This window comes from Coenobita brevimanus, chromosome 55 (genome assembly GCF_032717465.1).
Source record: "Coenobita brevimanus isolate Jiangsu-jjx chromosome 55, ASM3271746v2, whole genome shotgun sequence".
Taxonomy (NCBI): domain Eukaryota; kingdom Metazoa; phylum Arthropoda; class Malacostraca; order Decapoda; family Coenobitidae; genus Coenobita; species Coenobita brevimanus.
In genome coordinates, this window is record NC_137008.1 from 30,146,412 (window position 1) to 30,157,447 (window position 11,036).

The 11,036-nt window shown below is 37.6% G+C and overlaps 1 pseudogene; it reads left to right on the plus strand.

Moving 5' to 3' along the window:
* Positions 1-397: 397 nt before the first annotated feature.
* On the plus strand, positions 398-515 carry LOC145401478 (5S ribosomal RNA; annotated as a pseudogene).
* Positions 516-11,036: the final 10,521 nt, after the last annotated feature.

Sequence of the window (11,036 nt, forward strand, 5' to 3'; positions counted from 1 at the left end):
GTTGAGCAAGGAAGATTGGCTGTGCGTGACAGAAATAAATGGAGGGAAATAGTGAATGAATAAATGATAACGCAGCCCTGATGGGATATTCTTCCGCATTTGGTCTGATCTCCTAATCAGGTCAGGTGCGGGTAAGGGGATGGGTTTATTATGATGTTGCAGGGGTAAACCACCTCTGCTGTCGGACCCTGCTGCAGATGTCACTGATTGCACTGCGCAGTTGACCCTCGTGCGGTGTGATGCGGTGAGGATCTGTCCCATCTCCCCTTTGGGGCTAAGATGCGAATGAATGTGTTTGAGTGGATGAGTAAATTGGTAGTGTGTCGTCCTGTTTCGGCTACCTTCCTTTCCTTGTGGGAAGCAGCTTAGGTATATATATATATATATATATATATATATACACGGCATGCCACGTTGAGTACACCGCTTCCCATCCGATCAGCGAAGTTAAGCAACGTTGGATCTGGTTAGTACTTGGATGGGTGACCTCCTGGGAACACCAGATGCTGTTGGCATCCCTACGTGTCAAGGGGGGTTGGTGGAGGATTAGTGCCCCTCCCTGTAAAACAATTAACTCTAAGCCCTTGGCCGCCCCATTTGGGATACATGGCGTCTGGCAATGGATGGATATATATATATATATATATTCCTCAGCCATTACAAGTCCACTGCTAAATAAAGGCCTCCCCCAACCTTTTCGTTGAATTCCTTGACTGAACCAATCTTTGCCACGTTTTCCCTGGAAATTTCTCTGTCTCATCTCTCCACCTCCTGTCTGGCCTTTTTCTGCTACGCTTACAATCTCTTGGTGTCCAGTCAGTTAGCCTCTTGCTTCATCGGTTATCCCTTATTCTTGCTACATGGTCTGCCCACCTCCATTTCTGTTCTTTTATAACTTCTGTACTTTTGACTTTAGTCTGCTCTCTCACCCAAGTTGATCTTTTCGTCTCAAAGATATTTCCAACATTGGCCTTTCCATTTCTCTCTGAGAACGGTTTAATTTATTTTCCATCGATTTTGTCAGTTTCTATGTCTCACAACAATACGTCATAGCTGGAATTATACATTCGTTCTATACATTTCGTTTCATACAAACTTGCAAGCTACTTTTCATAATTTCTATGTTTACCGAAATCTTTCCATCCAAATGTAATGCGTCTTTTTATTTCGCTATCATGATCTTTCGTGTGTGTGTGAGTGCATGTGTGTATGTGAGAATGCATATGTGTGTGCATTTTTGCAAGTGAGTATGTGTGCACTTATAGGCAGTCATAGACAACTTACTTGACCTATTGCCACAAATTCTGGGGAGTGAATCACACTGAACCCCATTTCAAGGTATGTCTGTGTGCAGAAGTAGCAAAATAAATGTTATAAGCTAGAAAACTGGTATGTGGTTGACGTGTGACCATGATTAAGGGTGATCTGGTACTGTCACATCCTTCCTCTCATGCCTACACTGATATGCAAGTTCAACTCTCTCATCAACATGAACTTTTTTGGGGATGAGGGGGCAGGGGGAGGGAGAGGGATAATTAAGACAGGAACACATTCAGTCCATGGGTATGTGGTGTCAGATCACATACGACGACGAGAGCAGACTCTACATTCATTGACAAACAAAATCTCGACTACTGTGTTATACACATAGCAACCCATATAAGGAATAGGCTACTGTTGAGAAAGGACATAATCTGCATATTGCTACGGCTGAAATGGGTATTAAGTGGAGAGACAAGAGGATTATTAATAATAACATTTCGAAAAGTGATGATTAGACCCGATGCACTTCAATAATTCTTGTAATTTATAATCAGCATGGTGCTTACAGTGAACCAAAAATAGATATCTGAAAGGAGAGAGGCTACACAGTCTTGAGTATCACACAAAATCATGACAGTAATGTATTTTTAAACACTGATATAGCTCATAAATTCACTACAGCAACAATAAACACTTCACCATAAACGTATCATATCCTATTAAACCAAACGGTAATAAAAACATGTCATGACACGATATGGGTCACGAGGTAAGTATAGTGTTGTCAATGAAATGCAGAAGCACTCTTAGCCTACTGGGTGTAATAATTTTGCCCTTGGTGTAATTAGTAAATTAACGTTATTAGCATATGTTTAGCGTTTATTCAGTTCATGCAGTATGACATCATTCAGTCGAATCCAGATGCACAAGCCATGGTCATCGAGATCACAGTTAGTTTTACATGTCATTCTAAAACACATCATACCATAATTACGTCAATTGGGAGTCACTACTACATCATACTTAAGTAGTTTGCCTAAAAATAACCATCATGATGCATGCTACCTATAAATTTTCGTTCTTTCAAGGAATATTTAAAAAAATGTAGATAAAAGGATCCACGTCAATACAGGTATAACTAGAAAGCAATCAGGAAGCGCATACCTCCGCCAAAGACACTGCCATTAAAAAGGATCCGGATCAGGTTCCGTGGATATGGAATCCGGATCCGGATCCGGATCCGCCCCCAAATTTAATAAATTTTTTCTTTGTCCATAGTGCACCTTTCCACAAAATTTCATTGAAATTCATTGATATCTTTTTGAGATATTGTGCGGGATATTCCGGATCCGGATCCAGATCAGGCCCCGAATTTAATCATTTCTTCCTTGGCCCATTGCCCACCCGTTCACAGAATTTCAATAAATTCCAATCCTAACTTTTTCAGTAATTTGCAATACAAACACACAAACAAACCAACAGAGGCAAAAACATAACCTCCTTGGCAAAGGTAATTGATGATATTCCTAGCTCCCAGTTGGTAGTGTCACAATGAATTATGATACATGTAGTCACAGGTTACAGGATGAGATGTTATTATTACTGGTTCACGGCTTTCCTCAAGAGAATATGGAACTCATAATGAAATGCATGGACAGTACGTTTCCATGTGAAAAAAGTTAAATTGCAAAAAATATATATTTTTTTATTAAGTTATCTTTGTACAGAGTAAGACTTCATTGCTTCCAGTATGATCTTTACATGATATTAATAACCAAAACAATATCATGATGAATATTTTCACACTTGCGCATGCTGTATTAGTCGACCAGGAAATAAATACATATCAGAACCTGGGGTTCACTCATAAGAGCTCAGATCATCACCAGAATCACGTGAAGCTGCAAGACTTCCAGTGTTACCATACCAGGCACCGAGGAACTGGCTGGTGAGGTATCGTTTCTTTCATGAATGACTGTACAGGCTTCCAACTGCCCAAGAATATGTCTTAATATGTCTGCTAGTCCCTTTTGGCAGTTAGAATCCCATGAGATTATTTAATGTTATGAAAGTGCAAATTACCGAAAACCTAATATTTAACCCTGGACCACTGGGGCTGGATAATAGTTTGTACGAGTATGGGCTGGGTACTATGTTTCCAATCTTAGAATTATTAATGAAAACATACTGAATATTTTTTTTTTTATTGAAAACAAAGACATGGTGATGAACTAGAAGCCTTAGCCTACAAAACTAATACTAAGAAAAAAAAAGAAGAAAATGAAATGATTCAGGTGGAGCTCAAAGAAGAAAGGTAAAAACAAAAAAAATTCCATGTATGTTAACTAAAAAGGTAATGGTTTGGACATGAGAGAAGCAGCTGGCCTGGCAACGCCCACAACGCGCCCCTGGGTTCCTGGAGCAGCAGCTGGACTCCCCCTGGACCATTTGGGACCATCACCAACTGGAGTAGACAATCGAAAAGAGTAGGATAGATAATCGAATGAATATTTGTGGAAAATAATATATGGATTTATTGTTTACCGCCATAAATGTTTATAAATGGCGTGTTCTTATTTACGACGCCTTGCTCTGCCACGAAGCTCCCAACCAGAGGGGTGGCCATGACAGAAAGGTCTCCACACTGTCCTATCAATGCAGGAAGGGTGATGCCCCCAGTGTGTATTAGGCACTGCCATAGGCTGGCAGACAGGAAAGGGTGACTGAGCCTGTAATGTGCCCAGGGCTTTATCAGGGCGAGAGCCAACTCAGACATGTACTTGCGTCTGACGGGAGTCTGGGTATGGGTCCGAATCCGGTTTTCACTGTAGAATCCACGAGTTGATGACTGTAACATCCATATACAATCCACTGGGGCTGGAAAATATTTTCCAAAATCCATAGCATTAGCAACACCAGTGCACGGAGGGCAAGATGGATACCTTCCCCTACACCACCATCACAGAGCATGAAGGTACTGGGAACATGACCCCCCTACCCCCCTCACAAAACTATGTAGCACAAATCAAAATTGGAGTTGGAAGCATTTATCCAGGCTCAGACTTCCGAGGTTAATTACCTTTTTGCTATTAAAACTTTGCAACTGTTACACCTAGGAGGCTAAAATTGTACATGATAAATTATTATATGAGTATCTAATTCTGTATGGTTTCATTACTGAACCTATTATGTAATCATAAATAATGGCTGCCTAAATGAAAAAAAGAACAAGTCATAATTTCATCATTTCTGCTCATAACTTCATTATAACCATTGATTAACTACTGAAATTTTTAAGTTTTAATGTCTCTGATATACATGGGGTGCGGGGTGAGGGCTGTTATGCGATTGGTTAAGTGTGAAGGAAGGTGGAAGGTATGTGCTTGGTCAGATGCTGAGTTGCAACAGCGAAGCGTTGCCTATGTTTTCTGTCTCATATTGTTGTGTTATATGGATTAGTTTGTTAGAATCCTTAATGTATACATTGCCAACCTAGAATCGGGTGGCTTCGTAGACGAAAGCGGAATGTTCATCCAGACCGTCAATCTTGAGTTTCGATTTAATTTCTTTAATTTTCATACTTTTGTCACTTTGTACACCGTGCTGGATGCACCACAGTTTTGCCATTAATCCTTTACGGTCAAGCTAATTTTTGCTATTCTTTGCGAAAAACAAAAAATCATTTTCGTTGATATACTTGTATATGTAATAACCGAGTGATGACATGATTCTCGACCAAAGTCATTCAGTGGAAGGGTCTTTGGTGTCAGTTTTGCAGTTAGGCGTTCATTTTAGAAGACTATGAAAGCACAGTCCTTGGGCCAAGGTATAGCTTAGACAGCTAAACGGCTTAAAATTCATCATACATGTATTTTTTTTTCCATTTCCAGTGAATGTGTCATTACGGAGGAAAGTCGCACTACTAACACAAAGAATCCACCATCCTAGTGGTAAGATATACTTTGGAAATAATCTTGGATCAAGCTTTTACAAAAGTGTATTATTTTCTGAAATGGATATTACCTTCAACCAATTTGTAGTTCTAACATTTATTTGACACTACCTTTGATATTAGGCTTACATTATTACCAAGAGAGCGTGAACCTAAAGCAAGGTGGATCCTTGAGACATATTATACGTATCCCTGGAGTTAAGGTGGGCTCTTTACTCGAAATATACTTAGCCCTGGCGCCAACGTGAATACTTGACAGCGAGAATATTATCCTGGAGCCAGGGTTTGCTCGTGAGAGCGAGGTCAGGGAATAACATTTTCAAAAGAGTACTGACTCATTTTTCTGTCCCATATATGATTAATTTTTCCTGTGTTTACCTTGTGAGAATGGGCTATATATATATATATATATATATATATATATATATATATATATATATATATATATATATATATATATATATATATATAAATATGTATGCACACTAATGCCTTTTATTAGAATATCGACAGCATGTACACAAACAGGAGACATGTACTAAAATTGTATATTATAAATTAAACTTTGATTTTAGTTTATAATATACAATTTTAGTACATGTCTCCTGTTTGTGTACATGCTGTCGATATTCTAATAAAAGGCATTAGTGTGCATACATATTTATATATATATTTCCCCACAAGAAGATTTTCATACCTTATAAGCCTATATATATATATATATATATATATATATATATATATATATATATATATATATAGCCAAAAAAAAAAAAGCTCATTATTTGGTAGAGGGATATCGAATTATCCTTCAAACAATCTAGTGTTTTGCTTCAATTTCTTTCATTTTATACGGAACTTGTGCTGCTTTATATGCCATGTAGGATGCACCACAGCTATGACAATCACCCTTTAAGGTGAACCTATTTTTCTTATATTATCTCCGGAGAAACCATATTATTCTCTTAGCTAATGTTGTAGCCGAGTTTTGATATAACTTCAGTCATTCGATTTAATTATGCAATAAAGGCATACATTATTTGAAAATAAGATACCATTATCCTTAGGGAAAGCGTAGTGATGACAACTATTCAGCTCAAAATTCACTTTTTTTTTTTTTTCAGATAATATATCATTTGGCCCAAAGATATACATTTGACATCCAGCATGCATCATACTACTGGTAAGATGTACTCTGGACACCATGTGTTTTATATTAAGCCTATATATTTTTCGAGAGGAGCATATGCTGCCGTCAAGGCGTAGTCCAGAGAGTTTTTCGGCTTCAAAGCTTGAAATTAAGTTTACTGAAAAAGCATGAAGCTGACGTCAAGGTGTACACTTGTCAGGAAGCTTACCTATCCCGGGAGTCAGGGTGCGCCTGTCTTAAAAGTCTTTGTATAACTTGTAGAGAAGTTTTGTAGTTCAGTTATATATATATTAGACTTGTGGACGAGCGGTTGTTATACGTGAGTAGCTTTGTAAGTAGATAATCTTCGTTCCCATTTGTCATGCAATGACAGGAGAGGTAAAGAATAGTATGGGACTATTTTTATTAGTCTTGGAAATATTAACAAAGTCTCTCACACACGAGTGAAGTTAAGTAGAGTCCCGTGAGCTACCTCCCTGTCTCGCTCTCTCTCTCTCTCTCTCTCTCTCTCTCTCTCTCTCTCTCTCCTCTCGCCCATGTTGCTAGGCTCGTTCTCCTTATTACCTGTCGGTTCTATGGCCTGTCTCCTTCTGAGCTCTGCTTCCTAAATTCTGGTGTAGCAGGGGTCGTGTCACGTGTGTTACACTGTTGTTGGAAAGTTCTAGAAGCCTGTGTGTGAGTATGTGTGTATGTCATAAAAAGGACTTGTGGATGAGCGGTTGTTATACTTGAGTTTTTGTAAGTAGATAATCTTGGTTCCCATTTGTCATGCAATGACAGGAGAGGTAAAGAATAGTATGGGACTATTTTTATTAGTCTTGGAAATATTAACAAGTCTCTCACACACGAGTGAAGTTAGGTAGAGTCCCGCGAGCTACCTCCTGTCTCGCTCTCTCTCTCTCTCTCTCTCTCTCTCTCTCTCTCTCTCCATGTTGCTAAGCCCTTCTCCCTACTACCTGCCTGTTCTATGGCCTGTCTCCTTCTGAGCTCTCTTTCCTAAATTCTGGTGAAACAGGAGTCGTGTCACGTGTGTTCACTGTGGTTGGAAAGTTCTAGAAGCCTGTGTGTGAGTATGTGTGTATGTGTGTGTATGGTCACGAGGCTTTGTTCCCCTGCTATCTCGCTGACAAACTAACTGCATCATCTCCTGACTGGCTACTTCGTAATCTGTCGTCAGCTTTTCCTCAGTGTAACTTGCAAGATCATTTCCCATTCCCAGGCTCGCATAGAGCTGTCTATCTGTCTTTTTATCTATCTATCTATTATGATTTGTAATTATAATATGGAGTCCTAACATATGCTCGGTACACGCCACTGGAGGTCCTCCGACAGCAATCATCATTGACATATGCTAATCTATTAGTATATAATATTGATTATAATATTGTATACATATAACATTCATAGTAAATAGCAATTATCCAGTAATATTACATTTTAAACAAGTTGTATACATATTTGAATAAATGCAATGGTTGTTGTATAACATTTTGTAAAATGTGTATGTATAACAGATGTTCGCATGTAATTGTGCAATGGTAATACTGCTAGGTTATACATTACATATTGAGTTATCCCTTTAGTAATGTCTAATATTTCACCTAACTTGTATGATGATACTGGTAATACAGAATTGTGGTATAATTGTATGACTTTACATAATATTGTAGTAATATTGTGGTAATACATAATTGTAACATTTTATGAATTGTTACAAAATATTGTGGTAATGCATAATTGTGTTGGCCTTATAATTGTAGTTACATTTTGTTAATGCAACTGTTACATAATTGGCAAAGTGTAACATAATGCAATCGTTTGTCGTTACATAATTGTTACATATCGTTTGTAGTTACATAATTGTAGTTAAAGTTACATAAAAGTTACATCTTGTTAATGCAACTGTTACATAAATGGTACATATTGTTTATAGTTACATAATTGTAGCAAGTGTAACATAATGCAATCATTTGTCGTTATATAATTGTTACATATCGTTTGTAGTTACATAATTGTAGCAAGTGTAACATAATGCAATCGTTTGTCGTTACATAATTATAATATGGAGTTACATAATTGTTACATATCGTTTGTAGTTACATAATTGTAGCAAGTGTAACATAATGCAATCGTTTGTCGTTACATAATTGTTACATATCGTTTGTAGTTACATAATTGTAGCAAGTGTAACATAATGCAATCGTTTGTCGTTACATAATTATAATATGGAGTTACATAATTGTTACATATCGTTTGTAGTTACATAATTGTAGCAAGTGTAACTTAATGCAGTCGTCTGTCGTTACATAATTGTAATAATTGCAGTCTTGGCATATGAATCCGGTCATGCTGCGGTCGATGATAGTGATGATGTGTCATGCCACTTGCTTGTGGAGACAACAATTTGCTTTTTTGTTTGTAGTTTATGTGGTATTTTGGCATATGTAGTAACACTTACACTTATTTTCATTTGTTTGTTATGTGGTCTTACTCTATTTCTCTCTTTTTTCTTTCTTACTTTTTCTTTCTTACTTTTTCTTTCTTTCTTTCTTTTTGTATGTATTGATTTTCTATAGTTTGTTTTTCTTCGCTTGTGTACGTTTTTTCTATGTTGTTCATGGTTGCATAATTACTGGCTAATTTCCTTGGGATACTTTTTTAAAGTTTAGTTTATATTGCACAGGTATTACTGAAAATGATATTATATAGCCCCATATTTTGTTATTTTATATAAAAAATATATACACTATATACAATATTAACTATATACAGTATTAACTATATACACTAACTTGTTGTTCACTTGTACCTATCGTGGGTAATATGTGTGTCAGCACTGTGTGGAAATCATTGTCTTCACGATTGTGTTGAAGATGTTCACTCTTGCTAACGGTATTTGTGTTGGCCATTTTTTTTTTTCTCTAGTTTACCTTGTAACTTAATTTATATGTTTCCACTAGGTAGCTTTAATTAATAAATGTTTAATACAGTTCTTTTAATCGCTCACTGAGTAACTGTGATGGTATATTTTCTTTATCACTTTGTAGATGGTGACATGTAGAGAGTAGTATGGTATGTAGGAGGACTACTGGGCCTTGAGAGCAGGCTGTGGAGCCTATGCTCTGAGCCGGACACAAAAAAAAAAAAAAAAAAAAAAAAAGATATAATGTATAGCTGTATGTATGAAACACGTATTTTATGTAGGTATAAATGGTAACACTCGTTGGTAGTAAATAAATGTTATAATAAATGAATGAATATATACAGTGTAGAATATTTATTGTTGGTGCAAGTATTTAATGATTGAATTATGAAGATAATTGAAGTAGGTATATGAATTTAAGTTGTAACTGTACAGCACGTTTTATATGTTTGTGCAGAAGCTTATTGTCTATCACTGTGTATTGTATAAATGAAGTAACTATGCAACTCACTAATTTTTACCGTGGTGGGAATGGTGTTAGTGATGGTGCAGGTGGTGAGTTGACTGACGTGGCGTCTTTTCAGCAAGCATGCATGATGACGTTGACTTCCCACACTGGTAGCTGTGGTGAGTAAATGAGTAGCGATGAGTGACTTGAGTGAAGATGAGTGAGTAGGATGAGTTGTGAATATGGACTTGGTATTTGCTTCGTCGTCTTGACCTCTTCACTCCTGCGTCAGCGGTGGAGGTTGGGTGGATGTAGCAGAGAGAGGAGGGTGAGATCTGGTGGTTGTGAGGTATGAGTTGTCTCATTCTTCGTTTGTTTGTTTTGTTTTTCTTTGTCGATGTTTTCTCGGTCCTTTTCTCTTGTGATTTACTCGTTGTGGGATGAAGACTGCCGCTACTTGTAGGTGCGTGTAGAAGATTATACAGACGACTCGTAGAGTTGTCACTTGTAGTTGATTGTAGATGGTTGTAGTTCGTTCACTGTAGAACTGAAGTTAATCTTGTAGAGTGTAGCCTGCTTTTGTAGAAATTCACTGTTGATTCGAAGACAAGGTGCGTTCTTTTCGCTGCTACCAAATGTCATAAAAAAGGACTTTGTAGTTACTTGTAGAGAAGTTATATATTAGACTTGTGGACGAGCGGTTGTTATACTTGAGTTGTTTGTACGTTGATAATCTTGGTTCCCATTTGTCATGTAGTGACAGGAGAGATAAAGAAGAGTATGGGACTATTTTTATTTGTCTTGGAAATATTAACAAGTAGAGTCCCTGTCTCCCTACTACCTGCCTGTTCTATGGCCTGTCTCCTTCTGAGCTCTCTTTCCTAAATTCTGGTGAAACAGGAGTCGTGTCACGTGTGTTCACTGTGGTTGGAAAGTTCTAGAAGCCTGTGTGTGAGTATGTGTGTATGTGGTCACAAGGCTGTTCCCCTGCTATCTCGCTGACAAACTAACTGCATCAACTCCTGACTGGCTACTTCGTAATCTGTTGTCAGCTTTTCCTCAGTGTAACTTGCAAGATCATTTCCCATTTCCAGGCTCGCATAGAGCTGTCTATCTGTCTATTTATCGATCTATCTATTATGATTTGTAATTATAATATGGAGTCCTAACATGTATGTGTGTGTATGGTCACGAGGCGCTGTCGTGTGCCTATAAAGCATTCCTTGAGTTAAGAGTGTGTAAGCATGTTTAGCATTGCTCGATTCTCGCAGACACAATACCTTCTCATCATCTGACTTCC